The sequence below is a fragment of the Pongo abelii genome, chromosome X, assembly GCF_028885655.2.
Source record: "Pongo abelii isolate AG06213 chromosome X, NHGRI_mPonAbe1-v2.0_pri, whole genome shotgun sequence".
NCBI classification, from domain to species: Eukaryota; Metazoa; Chordata; class Mammalia; order Primates; family Hominidae; genus Pongo; species Pongo abelii.
This window is the reverse complement of record NC_072008.2, coordinates 55,682,250-55,691,983: the sequence shown is the minus strand read 5'-3', so window position 1 is coordinate 55,691,983 and position 9,734 is coordinate 55,682,250. Positions and strand designations below refer to the sequence as shown.

The window sequence follows — 9,734 nt, the reverse complement described above, 5'->3', positions numbered from 1 at the left end:
TCAAACTATCTGTACTTGCTAATGATATGATGCCTACAAAACCCTAAAGACTCCTCCAAAAGACTCCCAGATTTGATAAATGAATTCAATTAAGCCTTAGGTTACAAAAACAATGTACACAAATCAGTAGCACTGCTGAAAATCGAATCAATAACTCAATCCCATTAACAATAGCTGCAAAAAAAAACCTAGGAATATACATTATCATTAAGTGAAAGATCTCTACAAGGAGAATTACAAAACACTGATGAAAGAAATCATAGATGACTCTACCGGTGGGATTTGACAGTATGATGTCTCACAGGAAGTACTCTGTTCCAAGACATGGGTCCCTCGACTTCCTGCCTCAGAAGCACAGCAGCAGGCACCACGGGGAGGTGAATTGCTTCCCTAAGGATGACTCTTCCAAGTCGGTCCACCTCACAGCCTTCCTGGGATTCAAGGCTGGCATGATCCACATCATATGGGAAGTCGACAGGCCAGAATCCAAGGTGAACAAGAAGGAGGTGGTAGAGGCTGTGTCCATTGTGGAGACACCGCCCATGGTGGTTGTCGGCAATGTGGGTGACAGGGAAACCCCTTGAGGCCTCCAGAACTTCAAGACCATTTTTGCTGAGCACATTATCAGTGAGTGCAAAAGGCACCTCTATAAGAACTGGCATAATCGCCACACTGACTTCCACAATGGTTGAACTAGTTTACAGTCCCACCAACGGTGTAAAAGTGTTCCTATTTCTCCACATCTTCTCCAGCACCTGTTGTTTCCTGACTTTTTCATGATTGCCATTCTAACTGGTGTGAGATGGTATCTCATTGTGGTTTTGATTTGCATTTCTCTGATGGCCAGTGATGATGAGCATTTTTTCATGTGTTTTTTGGCTGCATAAATGTCTTCTTTTGAGAAGTGTCTGTTCATGTCCTTCGCCCACTTTTTGATGGGGTTGTTTGTCTTTTTCTTGTAAATTTGTTTGCGTTCATTGTAGATTCTGGATATTAGCCCTTTGTCAGATGAGCAGGTTGTGAAAATTTTCTCCCATTCTGTAGGTTGCCTGTTCACTCTGATGGTAGTTTCTTTTGCTGTGCAGAAGCTCTTGAGTTTAATTAGATCCCATTTGTCAATTTTGGTTTTTGTTGCCATTGCTTTTGGTGTTTTAGACATGAAGTCCTTGCCCATGCCTATGTCCTGAATGGTAATGCCTAGGTTTTCTTCTAGGGTTTTTATGGTTTTAGGTCTAACGTTTAAGTCTTTAATCCATCTTGAATTAATTTTTGTGTAGAGTGTAAGGAAGGGATCCAGTTTCAGCTTTCTACATATGGCTAGCCAGTTTTCCCAGCACCATTTATTAAACAGGGAATCCTTTCCCCATTGCTTGTTTTTCTCAGGTTTGTCAAAGATCAGATAGTTGTAGATATGCGGCGTTATTTCTGAGGGCTCTGTTCTGTTCCATTGATCTATATCTCTGTTTTGGTACCAGTACCATGCCGTTTTAGTTACTGTAGCCTCGTAGTATAGTTTGAAGTCAGGTAGCGTGATGTCTCCAGCTTTGTGGAAATCAGTGTGGCGATTCCTCAGGGATCTAGAACTAGAAATACCATTTGACCCAGCCATCCCATTACTGGGTATATACCCAAAGGACTATAAATCATGCTGCTATAAAGACACATTCACACGTATGTTTATTGTGGTACTATTCACAATAGCAAAGACTTGGAACCAACCCAAATGTCCAACAATGATAGACCAGATTAAGAAAATGTGGCACATATACACCATGGAATACTATGCAGCCATAAAAAATGATGAGTTCATGTCCTTTGTAGGGACATGGATGAAACTGGAAATCATCATTCTCAGTAAACTATCGCAAGAACAAAAAACCAAACACCGCATATTCTCACTCATAGGTGGGAATTGAACAATGAGGACACATGGACACAGGAAGGGGAACATCACACACTGAGGACTGTTGTGGGGTGGGGGGAGGGGGAAGGCATAGCATTAGGAGATATACCTAACGCTAAATGACGAGTTAATGGGTGCAGCACACCAGCATGGCACATATATATATATGTAACTAACCTGCACATTGTGCACATGTACCCTAAAACTTAAGGTATAATAATAATAAAATTAAATTAAAAAAACAATACACTAAGTGGTTCGTTTGCAGAGCTCATGAATAGCGAATGGGTACTTGGAGCTAGGAGTATCATATCCAGTGACAGCATCATCCACGATGCAAAACGTCCTGTATCTTAACTGACTTAGATGGAAGTGAAGATGATGTGCTCCGGAAAGCTGTGCTAGATGATTCGAGAAGTGGCTTTTAGTGATGACAAAGATACTAATGTCGAAAATGTACGTGAAGAGTGAATACAATTGGTTCATGAATTAAATGTGAACATGGAAAAAAAGCAATGTTTCTAAACATACTTATAATTAGCCAAAAAAAAAAAAGAACTGGCGTAAATCTAAGAAGAAGGCCTTTCTCAAGTACTGCAAGAAATGGCAGGATGAGGATGGCAAGAAGCACCTGGAGAAGGACTTCAGCAGCATGAAGAAGTACTTCCAAGTCATCCACATCATTGCCAACACCCAGATGCACCCACTTCCTCTGTGCCAGAAGGCCCACCTGATGGAGATCCAGATGAACTGAGGCACCATGGCCAAGAAGCTGGACTGGGCCCAAGAGAGGCTCGAGCAGCAGCCTGTGAACCAAGTGTTTGGACAGGATGAGATAATCGACATCACTGGGGTGACCACAGGCAAAGGCTACAAAGGAGTCACCAGTCATTGGCACAGCAAGAGGCTGCCCCTCAAGACCCACTAAGGCCTGTGCAAGGTGACCTGTATTAGAGCATGGCATCATGCTCATGCAGCCTTCCCTGTGGCATGCACTGGGCAGAAAGGCTACCATCACTGCACTGAGATCAACAAGAAGATCTATAAGACTGGCCAGGGCTACCTTATCAATGATGGCAAACTGATCAAGGACAATGCCTCCACTGACTATGACCTGTCTGACAAGAGCATCAACCCTCTGGGTGGCTTTGTCCACTATGGTGAAGTAACCAATGACTTTTGTCATGCTGAAAGGCTGTTTGGTGGGAACCAAGAAGTGAGTGCTCACCCTCCACAAGTCCTTGCTGGTGCAGACCAAACAGCGGGCCCTGGAGAAGATTGACCTTAAGTTCATTGACACCACATTCAAGTTTGGCCATGAGCACTTCCAGACCAAGGAGGAAAAGAAAGTATTCATGGGACCACTAAAGAAAGACCAAATTGCAAAGGAAGAAGCTTATTTAGTACCAGGAACAGATTTTGCAGCTGGTGGGGTCTCAATAAAAGTTATTCTCCACTGGCAAAAAAAAAGAAGAAATCATAGATGACACAAACAAATTGAAAAACATCCTCTGCTCATGTATTGCAAGAATCAATATTGTGAAAATGACCATACTGTGCTAAACAATGTACAAACTCAATGCAATTCTTATCTAAATGCCAACATCATTGTTCAGAAAATTAGAAAAAACAATCCTAAAGTTTGAATGAATCCAAAAAAGAGCCCGAATAGCCAAACTAATTCTAAGCAAAAAGAATAAATCTGGAAGCATCACGTTACCCAATTTCAAATCATACTACAAGGATATAGTAACCAAAACAGCATGGTACTGTGATAAATGTAGACCCATAGACCAACAGAATAGAATAGAGAACCTAGATATAAAGCCAAATACCTACAATCAGCTTGTCCTTGATAAAGTACACAAAAATATACACTGGAGAATGGACACTTGATTCAGTGTCCTTGGGTAGTCATGAGCAGGAGAATAAAACTGGATCCTGACCTCTCAGCACATACAAAAATTAACTCAAAATAGATTAAAGACTTAAATCTAATACTTGAATCCATAAAAATTCCCAAAGAAAACCTAGTAAAATCTCTTCTGGACATTTGCCTAGGCAATGAATTTATGAGTAAGACCCCAAAAGCAAATGCAACAAAACAAAATTAAATAAATGATACCCAATTAAACTGGAAGCTTCTGCACAGCAAAAGAAGTGATCAACAGGGTAAATGGGCAACCTACAGAATGGGAGAAAATATTTGTAAACTGTGCATCTGACCAAGGACTAATATACAGATATGCAGAATCTTTAAGGAACTCAAACAAATCAGTAAGAAAGAAAACCCCAAATAACCCCATTAAAAAGTGGGCAAACAACATGAACAGAAATTTCTCAAAGAAGATATGCAAATTGCCAACAGATGTATAAAAAAATACTCAACATCACTAATCATAAGAGAAATGCAAATTAAAACTACAATGAGATACCACCTTACCCTTGCAAAAATGACCATTATTAGAAAGTCAAAAAACAACAGATGTTGGCATGGATGTAGTGTAAAGGGGACATATATGCACTGCTAATGGAAATGTAAAGTAGTATTTACAACCTCTGTGGAAAACAGTATGGTGATTTCTCAAAGAACTAAAAAGAGACCTGTCATTCAATCCAGCAATCCCACTACTGGTTATCTACCCAAAGGAAAATAAGTCATTATATAAAAAAGACACCTGCACATGTGTGTTTACTGCAGCACAATTTACAATTGCAAAGGTATAGAATCAACCTAGTTCCCATCAAGAAAATGTTCCACACACACTGCGGAAGACTACTCAGCCATTAAAAGGAAAGAAAGAATCTCTTTTGCAGCAACTTGGATGGAACTGGAGGCCATTATCCTATGTGATGTAACTCAGGAACAGAAAACCAAATATGGCATTTTCTCACTTTTAAGTAGGAGCTAAGTTATGGGTATTCAAAGGCATAGAGAGTGGTAATATGGACTTTGGAGACTGAGAAGTTGGGAGGGTAGAAGGAGGAAAAGGAACAGAAAACTACTTTTACAATGTACACTACTAGGCTGACAGGTGCCCTAAAATCCCAGACTTCATCACTACACAATTCATCCATGTAACTGAAACCAGTTATACCCTGAAAGCTATTGAAATAAAACAATATATGTAAAATAAAATAAATTTAAAACTTCTCTGTGAAAGACACCACCAAGAGGATGAGCAGACACGCCACAGACTATGAGAAAATGTTTGCAAAATACATATCTAATAAAAGACTATTATCTAAAATGTGCAGATAACTCTTATAACTTACAAATAAGAAAGTAAAAAATCTGATTTAAAAATTATCAAATAATTATCCTAATCAAATTGATGCCGGAACAGAAAGCCAAATACCACATGTTCTCACTTATAAGTGGGAGCTAAACATTGGGTACTTATGGACATAAAGGTGTCAACACTGGACTGGACTAGACACTAGACACTGGACTGACTATTGGAGAAGCAAGTAAAGAAGGCAGGGGGCATGAGGACTGAAAAACTAACTCTTGGGTACTATTCTCACTACCTGGGTGACACGATCATTGTATCCCAAACCTCAGCATCATGCAACATACCCATGTAACAAACCTGCACATGAACACCCTGAATTTAAAATAAAAGCTGAAATTATTTTACAAACTTTAAATCCTGTGTTTTAATGGAAATTAAATTAATATAATTCAGGAATAAAATTAAATTACTATAATACGAAAATATTTTAAAATGGGCAAAATACAAGAACATATACTTCACCAAAGAAGATATACAGATGGCAAATAAGCATGTAAAAAAATGCTCAACATCATGTGTCATTAGGAAAATTCAAATTAAAACAACAATGGGATACCACTACACATCCCTTGGAATGACCAAAATCCAGAACAGTGACAGCACCAAATGCTGACAGGTATGTGGAGCAGTGGAAACTCTCAATCATTGCTGGTAGTAATGTGAAGTAGTATAGCTACCTTAGAAGACAGTTTGGCAGTTCTTCAAACACTAAACATACTCTTACCATATGATTTGGCAATTGCTGTCCTTGGTATTTACCTAGATGAGTTTAAAACTCATGTCCACAAAAAACCCTGCACACAGATGTTTATAACAGCTTTATTCATAATTGACAAAACTTGGAAAAATCCAAGATGTCCTTCAGCAAAACTGTGATATATCCAGACAATGGAATATACTCAACAATAAAAAAATGAGCTATCAAGCTATGAAAAGGCCTGGAGAAATTTCAAATGCATATTTCTAAGTGGAAGAAGCATATATGAAAAGGTTGAATACTGTATGATTCCAACAGATGACGTGCTGGAAAAGGCAAAACTACGGAGACAATAAAAAGATAGTGATTACCAGGTGTCAGGAGTGAGAAACGGATGAATAGTCAAAGCTCAGAGGATTTTTAGGTCAGCGAAATTATTCCGTATACTACAATGGTAGATGCATGTCAGTATATATTTATCCAAACCTAGAGAATGTATAATACCAAGTCTGAACTCTAATGTAAGCCATGACTTTGGGAGATAATGTTGTCAGTGTAGGTTCACCATTTGTAGAAAATGTATCTCTCTGGTATGGGATGTTGACTGTGGAGGAGTCTGTGCATAGAAGGGAACTCTATTAATTTCTGCTCAATTTTGAACCTAAAGTGTCTCTAAAAAGTAAAGTCTGTTTTAAATAATTACTCATTATCATGCAGCTATTTACTGAGTATCTGGTGTAACATGATATCATAAAGCTCTTCAGTAGGATTCTGCTCTATATTCAACTTCAATTATAAGAAAGAATTACCCAACCCATATTCAAAAGATCAGTAACAGCAAATAAGGAAACAAATAACAAAAGGTTTATAAAAGTCCATAAGTATTTGCTGCAAAAAACATAAATCGAAATGGCCAGAGAAATTAGTCGGTTTATTTTTAAAACAAATTTAATTAGAAATGTCTGAAAAACATTTCTGACCACTTCTTCATTTACCCATCATAAGTTAATGCCAAGCTCTTAACCACCTCTATGTTTTTACATGCTCAAAATACATATTTCTTCAAAGCATTTGAATTGAAAAATTGAATATATAGTACACTGCTTAGCTAAAGAAATGTAAGTAAATTTAGAAAGAGTTGTTTTGATCACATTTTAGAGATTTTCTGCAGGAAAAAAGGCAGTTTCTACAAATGTAACACCTTTCAAAATTGAAAGTGCTAGACTCCACCCGGACTCTGCCATGTTGAGTCTTGTGGGTCCTGTGCCTGCTGCCTCGGTCTCTAGGGCCTTGCGGGGACTCAGTCCTTCAGCATCGCTACCCTTAGCTCAGCTCTTACTGTGTGCCATTCTCACAGCAGTTCATCCTGCCAGGGACGATGCAGTACAAACATCTCCTTTGTTGAAGGCAGATGCTCTCACCGGGTGCATCATGGAAGTCATCAATGCAGTGGTGGATGTCCAGTTTGATGGGATATCCTAAATGCCCTGGAAGTGCAAGGCAGGGAGACCAGGATGATTTTGGAGGTGGCCCAGCATTTGGGTGAGAGCACAGTAAGGACCATTGCTGTGGGTGGTACAGAAGGCTTGGTTAGAGGCCAGAAAGTCCTGGATTCTGGTGCACCAATCAAAATTCCTGTTGGTCCTGAGACTTCGGGCAGAATCATGAATGTCATTAAGGAGCCTGATGAAAGAGATCCCATCAAAACCAAACAGTTTGCTCCCATTCATGCTGAGGCTCCTGAGTTCATGGAAATGAGTGTTGAGCAGGAAATTCTGGTGACTGATATCAAGGTCGTGGATCTACTAGCTCCCTATGCCAAGGGTGGCAAAATTTGACTTTTTGGTGGTGCTGTAGTTGGCAAGACTATAGTGATCATGGAATTAGTAGTCAATGTCGCCAAAGCCCATGGTGGTTACTTGGTGTTTGCTGGTGTTGGTGACAGGACCCGTGAGGGCAATGATTTATTCTGTGATCTGATGTTAACAACTTAAAACATGCCACCTCCAAGGTAGTGCTGGTATATCTCAAATGATTGAACCACCTGGTGTTCATGCCCAGGTAGCTCTGACTGGACTGATTGTGGTTGAATACTTCACAGATCAAGAAGGTCAAGATGTACTGCTATTTATTGATAACATCTTTTGCTTCACCCAGGCTGGTGCAGAGGTGTCTGCCTTATCAGGCAGAATCCATTCTGCTGTGGGCTATCAGCCTACCCTGACCACTGACATGAGTACTATGCAGGAAATAATTACCACCACCAAGAAGGGATCTATCACCTCTGTACAGGTTATCTATGTGCCTCCTGATGACCTGACTGACCCTGCCCTTGCTACTACTTTTGCCCTTTTGGATGCTACCACTGTGTTATCCCATGTCATTGCTAAGCTGGGCATCTATCCAACTGTGGATCCTCTAGACTCCACCTCTTGTATCATAGATCCCAACATTGTTGGCGATGAGCATTATGATGTGACCCATGGGGTGCAAAAGATCCCGCAGGACTACAAATCCGTCCAAGGCATCATTGCCATCCTGGGTATGGATGAACTTTCTCAGGATGACAAGTTGACCATGTCCTGTGCGCAGAAAATAGTGTTACTTGTCTCAGCTATTCCAGGTCGTTGAAGTCTTTACAAGTCATATGAGGAAGCTGGTACCCCTGAAGGATACCATCAAAGGATTCTAGCAGATTTTGCCAGGTGAATATGACCATCTCACAGAACAGGCCTTCTATATGGTGGGACCCATTGAAGAAGCTGTGGCAAAAGCTAGCTGGAGGCCATTCATTGTGAGGGGTCCTTGTCCTCTGTACTGTCCCTCTCCTTGCCCCTAATCCAAAAAGCTTCAGTTTTCCGTGTAGGCCACACAAGAGATTTGATTGAAGATGTCTTCTGAAAATTATTTAAGGTTTCCAATAAAACATACACCCCTCAAAAAATGAAAATGCTATTAATAACTTTCAATTTCCAAATTAGAACTAATTTTTATTCCATTTGCTTTTTTCCAACTTTCATTTTAGGTTCAGTATGTACATGTGCAGGTTTGTTACATGACTAAATTGCATATTGCTGAGGTTTGGCATACAAAAGATCCTGTCACCCAGGTAGTGAGCATGGTATCTAATAGGTGTTTTTCAAACCTCTTCTCCATCCCACCCTTCCCCCCTAGTAATCCCCAGTGTCTATTGTTCCTATCTTTATGTCCATGTGCCCTCAATGTTTAGCTCCCACTTGTAAGTGAGAACATTCAGTATTCAGCTTTCTCTTTCTGCATTAATTTGCTTAGGGTAATGGCCTGCAGCTGCATCCATGTTGCTGAAAGGACATGATTTGATTATTTCTTAAGACTTTGCAGCAATCCATGGTGTATATATACCACATTTTCTTTATCCAGTTCATTGTTGGTGGGCACCTAGGTTCATTCCATGTCTTTGCTATTGTGAATAATACTGTGATGAACATACAAGTTCATGTGTCTTTTTGGTAGAATGATTTATTTTGGGGGTTATATACCAGTAATGGAACTGCTAGGTTAAATAGTAGTTCTAAGTTTTTTGAGAAATCTCCAAACTGCTTTTCTCAATGGCTGAACTAATTTACATTCCCACAGTGTATAAGCAGTCCTTTTCCTCCACAACCTTGCCAAAATCTGTTGTTTTTGTCTTTTTAATAATAGCCATTCTAACCAATGACTCTCGCCGGTTTTGAGTGTGATTTTGATTTACATTACTCTAATAATTAGTGACGTTGAGCATTTTTTCATATATTTGTTTGCAACATGTATGTCTCCTTTTGAGAAATGTCTGTTCATGACCTTTGCCCATTTTTAATGG

General features: G+C 39.6%; 2 pseudogenes; both read left to right on the top strand.

Moving 5' to 3' along the window:
- Positions 1–293: 293 nt before the first annotated feature.
- Positions 294–6,252, top strand: LOC100439580 (large ribosomal subunit protein uL3-like; annotated as a pseudogene).
- An 886-nt stretch (positions 6,253–7,138) lies between these two features.
- LOC100439208 (ATP synthase subunit beta, mitochondrial-like) lies at positions 7,139–8,735 on the top strand (annotated as a pseudogene).
- The last annotated feature ends 999 nt before the right edge of the window (positions 8,736–9,734 follow it).